The 18352-nt window shown below is 39.6% G+C and overlaps 1 protein-coding gene and 1 non-coding gene across 7 annotated transcripts in view; both read right to left on the bottom strand.

Moving 5' to 3' along the window:
• The window catches only part of Ctnnd2 (catenin (cadherin associated protein), delta 2), an 856811-nt gene that overhangs the window by 413885 nt on the left and 424574 nt on the right, over window positions 1–18352 (bottom strand). The window lies entirely within an intron of this gene.
• Gm24487 lies at window positions 13884–13946 on the bottom strand. The gene has a single exon (XR_003951664.1). It is a non-coding gene; the product is annotated as a U7 small nuclear RNA (small nuclear RNA).

The following is an 18352-nucleotide window of genomic DNA, read 5'->3' as shown; positions in this document are numbered from 1 at the left end:
TTTCTTTCTTTTAAGAAGTGCTATAAGGTGTATTCTTTAAAAAACCAAAAAGCAAACAAACCTAACTATTCATTACATCATCACAGACTAGGCCTGCTTCTCATTATACTCTCATGTCCAGGGTTAGGAATGATCTGCAGTCAACATTCTCAGTGATGCAGCTGAATGTAGTGCAGTGGAATAATCCACATTAAGAGAGACACAGTTCACTGCCCTCCAGATCACATGTGAAGAAAATGACAGAACATCTCTCTGACAAATTATTAAAGTAGGGGTGTTGGAACATTTCTAGTTAGCCAGCAATACCTGATAGCTTCATGTTCTTTGGGCATGATGGATGTGTGCGTGTGTGGCAAGGGTAGTTTAGACCAGAGGGTCACCTTGAGCTCCTTGCAAAGTGGATTCTACCATTGCCTTTTCTGACTATCATCTCTCTCACCCATGGGCCATTTCTAATAAAGACCATATATGAAAGTTCATAGCTTTTCTTAATGCCAGCAAAAGACACAGAGCAAGCCACTTGTATTGACACTCTCTGATGGACTGGCTCAAGTATATTTTCTTTTGTGACTTCAGATGCCTGTAGCACTGGGCTCCACCCTGAACCAGGTGGAGCATTATTGCTCCTGACTTCTTTTAAAAGGAAATAAAGGTACGGAACGCTGAGGCTATGGTTAACTTTGCTTTGAAGCTGAGCAATGCACCTAAAACATAAGCCAGGGGAAGCCATTGTAAAAGTAAATTGCTTCCAAGCTAATGCTTGATTCTACCCTACAGGAATAAAGATACTCGTATTGATGACATCTGTATGTCTAGACCTTGGTTGTAGCAGAAGAGAGCTTTTAGAAGTCAATTTCACATGTGGAACCTCACCCTAGAATGTAGTGATTGCAAAATCAAATGAGCTTAGTCAAGAATCTTAGATACAATGTGAATAATGTGGGTATGGGAAAGATGAGAATTGGTCTGTTGGTGTGTAGTGTTTTGCTAGAGGCCTCTACTGCCTGTTATGTGTGTGTTCTATTTCCTAGTCTGCTATGGTGAGTAGCTCTTTTCCCCTTCTGTTACTGCTTTGTGGCTTCTGTTCCTGAGATTGCCCCAAATGAATAGTCACAGTCTCCCCCATGCAAATGACACATTGATTTCTTTCTTATATCACAAATCTTTCTGCCTTGGTTATTTCAACATCATATATATTATAGAAACTATAGACATCTTCATAGGGCTACAAAGGCTACTGTTAGGAATACGTAGCTAAATCAGGATGCCCTGTGTGCAGCAGTGGACAGGGTGGTCTCTAAAACCAGGCTCTGTGTGGCAGAGCCCGGCTCTGACAGGTTCAGTCCATAAAATGGCAGGGAATATTTAAACTTGTGAGGATTCAGTCAGTTCCTATAATTCAGGTGTTTAAATGTGTGCTGATTAGCGGCTTAGTGCACTATGGAATACGGAATGGAGTAAAATTGTTTATAAACTACAGTTGGCCATGAGTACAATCATTTACTGTAAATGACTGGTGTCAGTGTCAGTAATTATAAGTTGATTGATTATGCCTTACTTTGTGTTTTTTCTTTGTAGTACATGGAAGTTGTCTGTGGGAGGGTCTAAATGGGAATAGTCATGGGAAAGGTGAGCAGCTGGTACAAGAGAATGCCATGCATGGCGAATTTTGGACGACAGCACATTTTCTCGGTGGGTACCCCCTTGTGGCTCTGAGCATCCAGAAGGGAGACATCACAGGTTCTCCATGACTTTCACTATGGCTTGCTACTTGAATGTTCTCAAAGGCCCATGTGTTAAAGTCATGGTCCTAAGGGGACATTATAGAAACACTGTGGCCGTATTAAAAGATAGGGAGTTTTTAGATCATTGACCTGTAGTTCTCAAACTGTGGGTCCACGACCTCTTTCACAGAGTCACCCAAGACCATCGGAAAAATACAGAGATTTACATTATAAGCCATAACAATAGCAAATTTACAGTTGTGAAGTAGCAATGAACTATAATTTTATGGTTGGGGTAACCACAGCACAAGGCATTGTGTTACATGGTCTCAGCACTAGGAAGGTTAAGGACCACTGACAATTGAGGATGACTGCTAATGGGGGCTGTGGGACTCTTGCCCCTTCCTCTCTCTTTGCTGTCTGACAAGAAATTTGCCTCATCACGTGTTCTCATGGACATGTGCTTAGTAATAAATTCAATCAGTCATTGAGAGAAACCTGAGGAGTTGGGTGTCCAAATAACCATTTTACTCTGTACATTATTTGTCTTGAGTATTTTGTTACAGTGATAGAATGCTCATTTACATAAGTGACAATGGGGTAGGGACATTTAGAGTCACATGCATAGAGCTGGAGGTAGTACGCTAAGCCGCCTCCTGTTCAAAGCCTTTGTATGCAGGTCCAAGGACTGTAGACACATTGCCTGCTGTCTAGGCAGCACAGTTTCCTTTTTGGGAAGACAGGGATATCTTTTTCATAGGAATTTTATCAAAAGTAAGAATGTAAAGGACTTAAACCCACAGAACAGTGACATGAACTTGACATCATGAGGGAAGTTGTGAATAGAAGCCAAAGGAGGGAAAGCTGGAGAAAGAACTGCCAATTCACAGAACAAAATGAGCTTCCACGGGATAGTAACACAGAATCCACCGTGTCTTTTTATCTGTCTTGAGGACAGATAAAATATTATCACACTAATATGTCATGGGTTCTAAAGAATTTATGCTTTCTTTCACCAAAACTATAATAGGAACTAAAAAAGGAGTATATTCTTTGAAAAAGAAAGATGGCTTGCTTCTAAACCCTAAGTCTGTCCATTCAGCACCTTTTAGACAGTCTCTCCTGGAGTTTGCCATCATTCTTGCTATAGCTAACACCAGGAACATTTTCTGTTTTCAGAATCATGTGTGAGAAAATATATCTACCTCAAATTTCTATTATGAATTTCTTTTCAGTTTGAGGCAGAAGAAGTTCACAGCCCTAACCTAATTTTGTTGGCTTTGATGACTGGCAAAATATGCAAGCAGTTGATACAGCAAAAGACTAATGCTCCCACAGGGGGGCCTGGACGTAAGTGGCTCCTGTGTGTGTCACAAAGGACCACAGTACTGTCCCATGTGGGAAACAGCCACTTAGAGCTGTACAAAGCAGAAAGAGCATGTATTCAGTTTGGGTTTAATTCTCTCTAAATAAATACTCCAGTTTGTCACAAACACAAAGAATTAGCCTGAGGCTCCATCATCCAAAATGTGCTAGCAATACAAAAGCCAAGCTTTTACCATGGGAAGGAAACACATTCAAGTTTCTCTTCTTGAAATTAATTTTATAGATTCAGAGTTGACCGTAGCTATATTACAAGAGGCATATTATGTATAATATCCAATACTGGAAGGAGCAACAAATGGGGTTCTATAAAATATGAATTCCTCATACTATATTTCCTTTCACAGATTCTTGAGAACCTTCTCATGCATGGGCTAGGAATTATTTTTAAACAATTTTACTAGTACAGAAGGCATTTATTGTAGTTGGAGACATATATCTAACCACATTAGAAAATAAACTATCATAATATCTCTGCCAGTGGGCATTCCACAAATTGGAATAACATAAGTCGCAATCTTTGATCACTAGGGGTACTATTGTAAAGTACTCTCCAAAGCATTTAATTGAACCATTGTGCTGTTTCTGTGTCAGCTCTACTGGGCTGCTCACTGCTACGCTGATCAGTCAACTCTGACATCCTCTGTACCTCGGTCAGATGTTGATGAACTCCAATGCTTCCTTTCTGAGCATTAGCAGGAGCGGAGGAGAGAATTCTCTGCATTGGGAAGCTGGGTGACCACTACTGTGGTTTAGAGTAGGGGTGGATAAGAGTAGTTGCTATTTGCTAATGGCTGTGATGCCCCCAGCAAGGTATTCCAAGTGTTACCCCTCTACGTCTCAGCGAAAATACCTCCGTACTCCGTGAGTAAACAGAAGGTTAAACTCGTGTTTTCTTGTTTCCTGTGACTGTGTATGAGTCTGAGTAAATCTTGATTCTGGAGGGTGTGTGTGCCTTTGTATATGAAGCTATGAAGGGGTGATGTGTGTGTGTGGGGGGGGGCTCACTTTGCTGTTCCTTTAAGTCACACAAATCTGCCAGATTTTCATTTCCCCATTCGTCCTTCCCATATTGATCTGCCTGCCTGTCTACCTGTCTGTCCTTCCATCCGTCTGTCCATCCATCCATTCATCCATCCATCTTACCTGTTGCAAACATGTTAAAGCCTGGTCACATATTTTAATGGAATAATTAGTATACATGAAGTTTACTCCCCTTAGATCTTCAACGGAAATATATGAAAGCAATGGTCTTATATCCCTCAGGAAAGAGAAAAGAAATTTGAGTAACAATACAAAATTGGTAAAAATTAAATTTCACTTTGACTTTTTCAAGACAGTTTTCTCTGTTTAGCCCTGGCTTTCTTGGAACTCGATTTGTAGACACAGGCTGGCCTATGAAGTCAAAATCCGCCTGTATCTGCCCCAGGAAGTGCCTGGATTAAAGCCCTGCACCACAGCTCAGCTCTTCTGACTAATTATGAAACTCCCTTAAAGGCTGAAGACAAGAGGAAGTGCAAACAACAGGAACTGGAAGTTGCTCTGGAGAACCGCGGTCACAGAGCTGCTTGCACTGTGGCTTCTTCCTCTGAGCCCACTTCCGCTTACAAAGTCACCGTACACTTTGACTGTTTATAGAGCAGAAACCACAGGGTATCCATAAACACCAGTGGCCATCACATCTTCTGTCTTTACAGGCCGAAAGGCAGTAGCAGCCTTTTGACCATGTGAGCCACCTGAACTCATGTAATGTTTAGTAAAAGAAAAAAAAATATCGATGGATGTATAAATCTTCACCACAGATTTATTCATAACTACCAAAGGCTAGAATATCAGCCAGACATCCCTCAGCAGCTGAGCAGTGAATGGCCTGACACAACACACTACAGAAACCTCCACAGCAAGGGAAAGAATGGCTTTTGGTACACAGTAGGTAGTGATCCTCAAAAGACTAAGATGCCTTTAAAAAGAAGTAATAGTCTTGAAGTACAATATTAGGGGACTGAAGAAAAGATCAGTGACAGCTAAGGGTTAAGGATATGTCAGGGGATAGTGCAGGACGAGGTAGCCTTTCTGTGATGGAGTGGTTAGAATATTGATATTGGTGGTACAAACACAAAGCCATTTGTTTGATGCAGTCTCATAGAACTAAGCACACACACAAATCTCTCTCTCCTTCTCTCTCTTTCTCTGTGTGTACAAACACACACACACACACACACACACACACACACACACACACACACACTTGCACACATGGGAGGTGTATATTGAAAGTAGGAAATTCTGGATTATACCAATGCCTTATATGTGGGCTAGGCATAGTTACAGGGAAACAGGCATAGTTACAAGTAAGCTTTCTGTATAATTTATTTTGTATTTTCATGAGTCTATAAATATTCACAAATAAAAAACAAAACAAAACTAAAGTGGTTTGACCATGCTTCATTTTTACACTCTGACTTTTTTTTTTGTTTTGTTTTGTTTTGTTTTTGTATACAAATGCTGTTAGTTTATTCTCTCATGTAATATAAGCTAGAACAAACTGAAGATAGGGGATATTGGAATAATGACAGAGAAGGAAGAGATGGAGATGGTATGATGGTTTATAGATGCTCAGCCCAGGGAGTGTCGATATTGGGAGGTGTGGCCTTGTTGGAGTAGGTGTGTCACTGTGGGCATGGGTTTTAAGAGCCTCATCCTAGCTGCCTGGAAGTCAGTCTCCCACTAGCAGCCTTCAGAGGAAGATGTAGAACTCTCACTCTCCAGCACCATGCCTGCCTGGATGAAGTCAACCCCAATTAAATGTTGTCGATTAAAAGACTTATAATGGTTATGGTGTCTGTTCACAGCAGTAAAACCCTAAGACAGATGGGCATACAGAAAAAAAAAAAAAAAAAAGAAAAAAAAAAAGAAAAAGGAATGTGTTCACTTGTGAGTATCCTTTTGTTCTTTATTCTTATCAGAGCTGACTGGACTTGCCCAACCTCATTGATACTTTGTTCCTTGAATGAGCTGTTAGCCCTGAAATAGAATATAGGAATCACATAGCCAATCTTATGCAAGAACTACCCTGTCATTGGTGAAAAGGTCATGGGTTATACCCCAGATTCTCTGCTCATCAGATGCCCAAAATTCTTTCTATTGTCCTGTGATTTGAAGAAAGATTTAAAGTGATATTTGGCTCCATATCCTGGAGCAAAATGCCAGTTTTTATGCATGCACGTAAAATCCAGATCTCATATAATGCAATGTACTCCCTCTCTGCAAACACTGATAAAACATAGGCTGTTGCCTAGTAGGTATGCCCCTATTCTTCTGCTAATCTGCAGAGGAGTGACTGCAGAGGGAATTTGTGTGGATGTCTTACAAACAACTCTCCCAGTGCCTAGAAATTGGTCTCTTTGATTTGTCCACTGCTTTCCATATATATTATGCTAAAAATTTAAATTACACATTTAAGAATACTCTCCAAAATTTTATATAGAATAGCTGAAATTGAAAGATTAGATTAGACCCCTTATTTTATGTAGGGGCAAAGCAACAGTTCTTTCCGAACTATTATGTTCGGGAAGAAATGAGGATTTTTGAATAAGAGTTCTTGCTAAACAATGGTAGTGCTTGCATAAAAAAATGTTTCAAATCTTTTATAGAGCCACAAATGAAAACATCTTAAGATATTTAAAACACCTTCCTAGTTGACATTATTTGTGCTTATTTTTCCATTATAAATGACATTTGGTGTCTATAATCCTAATGGCCAGGGCTAGAACTTTGCAATGCCTCTATATTCTCTATACACAGGGCTCTGTACAGGTGCGACTCACTCCGTTCAGGAGATGTCCAGGTGTGTGAATGAAAGAGCTATGTACAACCCACACCATAACTTCTTACTCTGCAGCTCATTCACACCCTTTCCTGCTGGAGCCATGAATGAAACTCAGAGCACACACCACGTGTGTATGTCATCTTAAGTACAAAGTAACCGGGAGTGTCAACAGATCCTCAAGGCCAGGCTTTGCCTCTGAATCATGGCTCTGTGTAAGGAAGACAAGCTCTTCTCAGAAACAGGAACTATTAAGGAGTTATGGCATCTCTTCCTCACGTTCCTTCCCTTGTCCACCAAAGCTAACATGATGAGACCCAGTAGCCATGACTGGGCTTTATTTGGACTTTTGTAACTCCTGGGTAAGAGAATGCTGAACCTCCTCATGTGAGGCAAGTGGGACAGAAACAGGGAACAGCTTTCTGCAGTGTATCCATTGAGCCTAGCAGAGCCAAATGCACACACATGCACAGGGCACAAACTATGTGCTCCATGATTTCAGTGATTCACCACCTAGATTACCCACTCGGGCATAGGACAGCATAAACAAAAAGTAAAATTTTTGCTTATAGTTTAAAATTCATATTCTTCCTCCCCTATTTTTCTCTGACTTCCCATGTTCAGTATTTTCAATACATGTGACCATACACAGGATTGTTTGTTTTTTAATGTGGGGTCTAAGGGATTGATACTTATCTTGTTGTGTTTGCAAGATAAGCCTGGTGCTACTAACTGGTCCATCCCTCAGGTCCCTTACCTACCTTTCATAGCATCTTTCTCTGAGCGTTTCACGTACTATATCTTATATGTGGAGTGGGCTCTGTACATTGTGTCAACATGATGGATGGCTCATACAGCATGGTAACTAAATGATGTGACATCCTGAGGGGCAGAGGATTAGCAAGCCTTCATGCTTCTCTTCAGTTTCACTACACCTCGTCAAGTTGCTCAAGCTCAAGCCTGGAAGGGGGTGGGTGTGTGTGACTCGGCTCTGATCGAATATACACAACATTCCTGTCATTGATGCTGCAGAATCCAATCATAATCTTAGCTCACAGGTGGTCAGAGACTGTCCACGGATGGAAGAGCAGAACCCAGGTCTTCTAGAGAGCCTGGTGGGCTTACAACCTGTCCTGATCTCAGCTCTGTCTCGGAATGTCTGAACCAGGCTCTGCATGGGTTGAGACTCTGCCCTGTTTTATTACTTATCAAAGCACATTGACATAGTTTGTGTTTCAGTGCATGGAGAGTTCAGGGATTGGCTCTCATGCATCATGTGCCCATGTGTAGGAATCACCATAGGGAAGAGTGTCCTCTTACTATTCTAAGGGACTACCCCCCCCTTTTTGAAGAATTCTATCTTCTTTGGGAAATGACTATGATAAAAGTGAGTTTATTATATTTGCCATAAAGCACTATGGGAATAACTTACTCCTCTACTGAGTGAATGTTTTGATTGGCACACCTTGTCTAGAATAAAAACATTCACCAGTCAGACATGCCCTGCTACCCTCCTCCCTCACCCCCAATCATACTAGGTGGCCAATCCTTTAAGAACACTAACTACACTTAATAGTGTACCATCATTTACATCAACAGTGAAATTTTATTTTTATATTTTACACATCTAAGTTTACATGGCCGTTTTGTCTTTTGGGTTCCTTATTATTTATTACTTGAGAGTTCTACACACCAACACACACACACACACACACACACACACATACACACACACACACACACACACACACACTGTATTGATTAAACCTACTCATTCCTGCCTTTGTGTTCATGGGTACAGGGCTATCTCCAGAGTATGGGTGGCCTCCGTGAGCTCCCATCTCTGGAGAAGAGCGTATTCTTCTCTCAGCAGCCATTGATTACCAATGTCTTCCCAGGTAGAGCTGGGACTTTGTGATGCTCTCTCCTATCTATTCTAGGATGTTTTCTGGCTCCATCTTGCAAAAGTCTTGTTCGTGGGATCCTGGCTGCTGTGAGTTCACACACATCTATATTACACTTCCTCTCCTGAGGCTTAGAGATCATCACAGAAGGAAGAGGTGGCAGAGCTGAAAGGAAGGGGCAGAAAGACTGGAAAAGCCAGAGCGATGGGGGATGACAGCCATTTTCTCTTACAGTCAGTATATTCCTTTCAAAGGAGAAAGTGAAATTACTTCTTCATGTCCCCACCAAAGGTTGTATTTACATATGCAAAAGAACATACTTTGCAAATACCAATGGATTTTTTCTTTTTTACTGGATATCTTTTGTTTTCAGTTACGTTTTGTCCAATGTTTAGACTTGAGTGAACTAATTTTCCTCTCTCTAATTAAGCCTATTGCAAGATTTCACTCACTCGAGCTTCCTGTTAAATGAAACATTATTTTCCCTTATCAGTGTTCTGTGATGTGTTCCTAGTAGCTTCTAATTGGGGACAATTATAAGAAGATAAATCTAAATTCAGCAGTGGCAGTTGTCATTAACAAATCCCTGCTTTGCTCCTGAGGACTTCCTGTTTGTGTAAGACAACAGGGAACTCACACTCCAGAGTGAGGCCTGTTGGAGCAGCACAGGAAACAGCCAGCAAGGGCAGCCTTCATTTTAATTTGTTAGTTTAAATTGGCTTGAGAGGAACCCACAAAATCCTCCTCACCTGATGTGCCTAATGACCTTAATGCAATGAGTGGGTGGTGTTGACTTAGTTCTTTCCAGAACCATTGCCTCCCATAGCCCTGGACAAATTGCTGGAACAAGCCGTATCCTCAGAAAAGGCACCACATGCAATGATATGCACGTATGTTATAACAGAACCTAGTGTTTTATACAGTAATTTTAAGCAACTTAATTTAAAAAGCAAGAGAAAGGGATAAAGTTGAAGGGAATTTTCTTCATCGGAGACCCGAGGGAAGGATCTCTAAGAAGCAGGGTAAGGTTGAAACCAGTGTTTGTCTACCAAGAGAACTCTGCCTCTCCCCACGGCTCAGGTTTTCTTCACTTGGCTTTTAGAGCCAGGAAGAAATAACAAGAAAATCAAATGTGACTTTTGTCGTCCTTCACTTGTAATTAATGGGCCCAATTTGACGTCTCTATTGACATATAAAATGATCCTTTGAAACCATTTCATTAATATGAAAAACTCAGATGTCATGGAATAAAATGCTGGTAAGAAAACTTTTAGTTAGCATATTCATATGTGTGCATACATATGTGAGTGTCTGAGTACACACACACACACACACACACACACTTTAATTTAGAATGGAGACATCTGAGAAATGTCAGTATCTAACCCTCAGGTTAATGATGCACGAGGAATGAAATTTCAGTTTGTCTGGGTGATATACACTGAGCTTAAGGGTCATACTTCATGCCTCTCATTTTCTTCCTTTGTAGAGATTCAATCAGGAACTCTTCATGCTATCAGTCTGAATTGTATACCCTGTGGGGACGAGCAGTTGAATTTGTGAGCGGTTAATGGCTCTCACAACTGTTTAAAGGAGAGAGTAAGCATGATCTATACATTGAAGTATTCAGAAATAATATTTTTTCTGTAAAGTCAACAGCACCCATCAGCTGTTCTTTACTGAGATGAAGCTACAGAGCAGGGGCTTTGTATAGATTTTCTCCTTTGCCCCCACCACCCCCTCAACCGCCCCTCCTAGGATCGTATTTGGAAGTGGGTGTTAAATTACTTGCATGGCCCTAGTTTGTGTTCTACAGTATAAAGTGAAATGTGACCAAAAAGCTTATGGAGATGGACTCAGCTAAGCCAACCATCAATCCATGGACTTGTCAAGAATTCAGATCATAACTGTTAGAGCGACACTCCAAAGCTCCAAGGAACCAGTCAATCCTGATAAAACAAGTCTAACTAGACAACTAGACACACATCTAATAAGCAATGCCAAGGCACATTAAACAAACTGGGAACACTCTTGCCATCGCCAGCCTTGAGGAAGAAATGGTGGTTTCTCTTCTTCCCCTTGAGACTGGCTGCCCAATGACCTGTATCTACTAATAAAAGGGAGGAGTTGGGATGAGGGAGATGTTAATTTCTAACTCCTGCAGGATGGATCTTAGGCGACCTCCAGCTGTTAGTCCTTTCCATAAATGAAAGTACCGATGGGGCTCAGGCTTCCATATATGATGTTTGGCTACACCGTGACACCCATACTGTGAAAAAGCCCAAGCTGGCCAGCTTGAGAGACAGGAGCTGCAGGGACTGGGCAGATGTGAGAGAAATGGCCTTGAACTTTACTTCTGAGCTTGGCTGCTAGAGTGAAAGACCTTGGCTGGTGGCACAAGGAATAGGAGAGAGGCCTCCCCCAGGAGTATTCTCTACACACAAGCCCTGGAGGAAGCACATCCATGCCCCTGAGCTTGGAAGGTTTGTTAAAGTACAATCAATAACTGGAATAGTGTGCACGGCACACAGTGCTCCTCTTCAGCCAACACTAAGTGAAACTGGCCAAATGGCTGACTATCAAATGTGCAAGTCATACTGAATTTCTGCAAGGGAATTTTCTCCCCAAGAAAAAGACAGACAGATACAGAAACACTGGGTTCAGCATGATGTATTATTTTCATTGCATAATTGAGTCAATGTTGGACTTTATTTAATTCTCCCTCTCTCTCTCTCTCTCTCTCTCTCTCTCTCTCTCTCTCTCTCTCTCACACACACACACACACACACACATTTGGATTTTATATAATTCTTTTCAAATGGTTAGAGAAACTCCATATTCTGGATTCCTGAAGTTGAGATTTAAAACAAAGCTGTTAAAGTTTGAAGTCTTATGACTTTGAGAAAAATTATAATTTTTCAGAATGGAAACAGCATGCAAACTATTAATGGGTGATGGTGTAGACTGCTGTAGTGGTGTAGTTGGCTTAGGAACCCGCAAAACAGCACCTATTGAATGCGTTAAGACCTGAAGCAGAGAGCAATTTACCCCGGATTTTCTGCACCAGGATGACACATCTGTGCCCAAATGTGATATGAGCCAGGTCTTGAATGAAATGATGGGACAAAATTCAACAGAAGGAAAGAAATGGGATTATATGGGAGTTTTGACCTGGCAGACTTCTGACATGAGACAAAAATGAAAGAAAAAAAATCAATAACTTATTTAAGCCAGTTTAACATTTCTAGATGAAGCTCCAGGTGGACGGGAATGACTGTGGAGGATGTAATTTGGGTTTTGAGATACACCCATTTTGCTGTGGTGCTAAGGAGGCACACAGGTCACAGTTTCAGACATATTGGGGAACTGGGAAAAGTGCATAAGAGTGGGTCTCTGCCATGGGCGAAGCCAAATGAAATGATAAAACAGCAGCCACAAAAGGTACCGAAATGAGGCTGTGCTCCAGGGGCACTGGGTATTAGATCCCTATAATCCTCTGTATGTCAGGCATATATATTAAAACAGCATGTATCTGAGGTACTCCTACAGAGGATGCAGCTGCGATTCTTCATGTAATACAAATTGATGGAGGGAGGGGATTTCTTATAAGTAACATAATAGGTGTGTGTGTGTGTGTGTATGTGTGTGTGTGTATTCCTCACCAAATGTTTATTGTAATTTTATTTTAACAGAGTCATTTCGGTAGTAAACACCAACATTATAATAATTCACAATAACAAAAAAATCCTCAGCATCATCAGTCATCAGAGAGAGGAACATTAAAAGGAAATGCCTTGTATCTAGTTGGAGAATTATTTTTAATCATTTCCTTTATTCTTTGAAATTACAATATAATTACACTCTTCCCCTACGTCTTCCTCCCTCCACAACCTCCCACATGTGATCTCTTTCAAATTCATAACGTCTTTTTATTAATTGTTGTTATGTGTGTGTGTGTGTGTGTGTGTGTGTGTGTGTGTGCGCGCACACACACACACACACACACACACACATATACAAATATATTCCTAAATACATAAGTACAGCATACTCAGTCTGTATGTTACTTATATCTATGTTTACAAAGATGACGAGACAACAATAATAGACATGCTAATGTACACAGAGGAAAGCCCAAGTGGCCTTAATCCTACACAAAGAAGTCAACTAAGAAATGCTGAGATTAGGAGTAACAATTTTCCCTGTGGAAGCTTGTTGGTTATCCAATACCAAATGGTCATTCCTGGAGATTAGTTTTTAAGCAGACTGACATTACCAATCTTTGCAAAGGTGTGAAGTTATAGGAATGCAAATTGTACAAACATATGAAGGATCGGCAGGAAGTTTCTCTATATATAAAAACTACACCTAACCAACCAATGGCTGAGTGATTTCAATCCAAGAACTTTTGCAAGGAAATACAAAGGACAAAAAGATTGATAGAAGAATGGAATTCATTGATTTTCCAAAGTGGGAAATTTCCCATTCTTTGTCCATAAGTAGAGTGTGACCATGCAATGGAAACTAAGTACGAAAATGGAACATTATACCAGATTATAAATACATGTGGCCTCAAGGAGAGATCTCAGAGCTGCATCCTCAGTAGATGAAGCTCTGTAAAGGGATGCCTGTCACCTACTGTCATGCTGTCCCTGACATTATGGTCTCTCTTAGGAACCAAAAGCCAAAATAATACTCTTGCCAAAGACCAGCTTGGTTGGGGGTCCTGAGGAAAGGGTGTTTGGGAACTACTAAACAAAAGACTCAAAGTCAATCATGGAAACAAGCTGACAGCTCTGTAGACTGCTTAAGATGGCTCCCTAGACAGCTCTCTGTAGACAGCTCTTGGCTCTGTAGTCTGCTAGAGATAGCTTTCTGTTCAAACCAGCTTTTTCTTGAGATAGCTCTCTCTCCTTGAGACAGTATCTCTTGCTAGAAAAAAAAAATTCTAAAGGCTCTCTGGATAGCTCAATGGGTTTTCTGACTAAAGTTAGAGAAGCTGCTGGAAAAATTCTGAAAGACCTGTGTTAGCTCTCTAAATAATCCTTGGGTTTTCTGACCAAGGTCAGAAATCCTGTTAGAAAAATTCTAAAAGAGCTGTGTTTGCTCTCCAAGCAGTTCTCTCTGGGTAGCTCTCTCTTGCAAACCAAAGCTCAGTCTTTTACTCATATATGAATTCATTTATTCCCAGGTTCACTTTTGATTATTCCATGAATCAGAATTTTGTGACCTTAGCCCTAAATTCTTAGAAAAAGACAAGTACATTTTTTTTAAAAGATTGCAAATGAATTCAAAGATCTGCCTGCCTTTGTAAGCACAGAAAATAAGATAGATGGGTGAGATCCCATCCTCAGATTACCATTTCCATCCTGCCAGGACCTAAACTTACCCTTTCCCAGGCTGATCTTGAGCTTAGGAATCTGCCTGCCTTTGTATCTTTCTGACAAACTGGCTTATTACTGCAGCTTTGTTTGTCTTTTTAGGTCCATTAAATTCCTCATACAATTCATATTACCTCTTTATATTGTGCATAGTTCAGAAATTATATATTTTTGAACTCATTTTTTTCAGAGTTCTTTCCTACAGTCTTAAGGGCTGTACTTAAGGTCATAGTGTTTACCATTTTGCTAAGGATATTAGACACACCCTCATCTCTCAGACTCCACTTGTGATGTCTCTGGTTATCATGAAGTCATTAACCTTGGAAGAGAGGACATTCCCCAATAACCTTGGAAGGGAGACAATTTCCCGAAGGAGGAACATAAAGTAAGTTATGTACATTATTATACAAACAAGCCTCGTGCCTATTGAATGCCAATACCCATGGAGGCCCACACGCTGCTGGCTCTGCGCCAGGGAGAGTGACTGTGTTATACCACCCCTTCTGTAGTGGCTATGGTCATGCAAGATTCAGTATACTCTTCCTCTCAGAATTTAACTTTGTCATGGTGTTTCATCCCAGCACCAGAGAAGCAATTAGTAGAATACTCTTAATATTTGTGCATTTCCTTACATGTAAATTATACCTCACAGGGGAAAAATGGAGCTGAAAAATAAAGATTAAAGTCTAGGCATGGCTACATGTGAGGAAATGTTTAGGGGAAGTACGCCGATGTCTATGACTCTATAAAAAAGGTAGCGGCAAAATGCAGTCAGTAAGTGTCTGGAAATAGAGATGAACAAATGAATATGTGATCATCCAAGAATATTAAATTGTGATGGAAAAATGCAATTAGTAATCATGTTATTTTTTTCACAAGTTCCTTGTTCAATTATTTTAAATTAATTTAATAGCTAACATTAAAAACATCAAATATTAGAAAATAATTATTTACAGTATTGCTAAAGTTCCTGGCTCAAATATTTGACAAGGCATGTCAAAAGCAACATGTTCTCTATTGCACCAGATGAATTTGTTAGCTCTGTGGAAAACAGTATGCAAGAATATAACACAGTTGAACAATACTTAGCAAAATGAATAAAATTATGTTTTCTGGGCAAGATAATGTGCAAAATAAATTTCATTCTATTGCAGACATGACCAAAACATTCATATGTACAGAGATAGGGACTCTGCATGACTGCAAATGGCCAGATACTTCAATCTGTTCCAGATGTCTTTGTAGCGGTTGCACAATTTTGGTGTTATAGTTCAAAGACACAAAAGCAGCCATAGAGATAAATCAAAACCAAGCAAACCTGCAAGCCAACAAAACCCAAACCACGGGCAGCAGCAAGTCATTGTAGCTCACAGGGTTCATGGTGGGGTAAGACAATGCTTCTCCCCTAGCAGCCGCTTCTGACTCATTAAACAGAGCATGGAGGAGGCTTTCAATGAGAGGGTCTTACCATGCAGTTCTGGTGTTCAAATGAGAGCAATGGCAACAGCTGAAGTGTTCTGAGTAACTCAAGGGCCTCACTGGCCAATGACTGGTACCCCACACCTGACTCTGATACTCTCATCATCTATGGGTTCCCGAGAGGAGCATTATCCACCCATGAGAGTCACCTCCATCCAAACATTTCTATTGCAGTTTAAAATAAGTTTTGAAAACGATAGGTTTCTACATGGCTTTTTAATGCATCCTCAAGTTTTCCTCTGACCCATACCTGCCTCTCCCCTTTCCACCCAACTCCCATCCCAGCCTAAACCTTTCCACACCTAGTATGCCCCAACTCTAGTTTCACAGTTCCAGAATTCTCTCCCTCCCTTAAGAGTTCTTCATTTCCCTCTCCTCTGATGGCTTCTTGTCTAGTTTCGTGGCTTCAATATGCATTCTAAGCTATAGACACTAGCCTAAGAAGTGAGAGGTTGCAAATTGGGAGGGGGTGGGGATGGTGGAAGAAGGGAGTAGCATTTGTCTTTCTGGAAATGGGTTACCTCACTTTGATCGTTTATTATTATTGTCATTTGGTTGACTCGAGAGCCCAGCTCTCCATTCAAATTTACTAAGTATCAAATATTTACAGTTCCGAGTTGCCTGAGTGCTTACTGAGTGCACTTTTCGTGGCCATGTATAGTCGTGACAGAGAGGATAAAGCAGTAGCTGCACATTTTGCTCACTGATCAAGAAACGGGTGTGGAAGACAGGAAGGCATAGCAGGACGGAGGTGGGAGGAGCTTGTCCTGATGGCCAGTGATTCTTACAGATATCCTTCCCCATTGCGAATGGCTCAGGGATCCACCTTCTAGGAATTCACAGTGTTGGTGGATTGTGGGCAGTGGACTAATGGGGAACAGATATTTGAGTGAGGACAACAGTCATAAAGACCTTCCTAAGAGACACAGTAAGAGCTTAATTTTATATTGGGGAGCAGATAAGCTCAGCATCTCTAGAAATATTAAACAACAAATATGTAAAGCCCAAATCTGACACATCAGATCACTTTACAAACTGAACTTCATACTGGATGTGAGAAAAAAAAAGAAAACTAATAAATATATATGGTAAAAATTTTTTGAAAAATCAGTAAAGTTTAAAATATATTAAACATTCAGTACTCTGTAGATCACAGAAAATCTTTATGGATATTTGGCTGCATTATTTCCAAATACTGTATGCTAACATATTGTTATTAGCTATAATTTCTTCAGAACTTGAATAGGTCAATTTTAGTGACCTTATACCAGACTGCTATGAATGTATTTTCATATTCCCTCATTTCTTACATTTAGTTGATTTTATTTTGATTATATTTGAGAATTGATTTATGTTACCTGAGTTCTATCTACATTTCTGTGTTTCTACAATCAATATTCTCGTGAAATTTTTCTTCTTTTCTTTAGGCATATTTCCAGAGATGACATTGGAAGGATTTATTCAAGAGATAAATCTATTTTATTGTTATCAACTCTTCTTTCCCCAAAATACAATGTTGAGAAGAAGTCTGGCAAGTATACACAAATAAGTCACCTAAGGTTTTTCAGTGTCTGGATTTAATATTAAGATATACATAAGTCAACAAAGGTCTTAATAAGTTAGCTTATTTATTGTTTAAGAGATATTAACATGACTATATAAAATCGATAAGTTGTACACTGACCAAGTGCAAAATAGATTGGAATGTGGAAAATTCTACACGTTAATAGAGCAATGCATATTAATTTTGTTGTTCCAATTTTTTCTCAAGTAAAGTATAGAATTAACCTTCTTAAATATTAAAAATAATATCTACATATAAGTGGCTAATTTATTTTATGATGATCAAATGCTCTTAAATAGAGCAGTAAAGAACAACTATATTTCTCAGCATTCTACAATTCTATCTTCTCAGAAAATACTTAGAATATTTTCTGGGGATGAATAATTGAAAAATCACCTTAGCTATTCTACTCTTAATGTCTTTATATTGGTTTTACAAAAATATAAACTTTTAAATCTAATTAGGATCCCATAAATCTCATAATTAACAACTCAATTTCTCTTTATATTAACATATATATCTATCATACAATAGATATAATTTCTATATCTATAATTTCTAAGGAAAATGATTGAACAGTGTCCTGTATTGATAGAGCTTTCTCAAGCCTGTTACATTCTGAAGAATATCTCACAGAATTGTTATTAAGGGTAACCAGTTAAGTTGTGTTGAATGTTGTTATTATAACAGACTATACTGTAGCTACATCTGTATGTGAAAAATATGCATTTATGTAAATCTCCAGTGTAGGAGTTGTGTCTGAGTATAGGAGAAACATTTGCATATACGCTAAATTTCATTGTATTGGTTTAATATCTCATAAAGCACATGTGTGTGAATATTTATTTATTTATTTTTCAGAACGGAAGAAGTTTTTAGACGTAATTTCAGTACTTCATGACTTTGGCCCTGAGATTTGCATGAAATTGAGACTGTAATTATATCTTCTCATTTACTGTCATTTCCATGGAGATGTACTTCACTACATAAAACCTGTTAAACACATCTTCCTTTTAAAGCTGGGGAAATGGATAAACAGACACATTCTACATATGAGCAGTTCTTTTGTTCAATAAAATGTGGCAATAATA

The sequence above is a fragment of the Mus musculus genome, chromosome 15 (genome assembly GCF_000001635.26).
Source record: "Mus musculus strain C57BL/6J chromosome 15, GRCm38.p6 C57BL/6J".
In the NCBI taxonomy this organism is placed as follows: Eukaryota; Metazoa; Chordata; class Mammalia; order Rodentia; family Muridae; genus Mus; species Mus musculus.
Note: the sequence above shows the minus strand (reverse complement) of the source record. Positions and strands in the feature narration are given on the sequence as shown.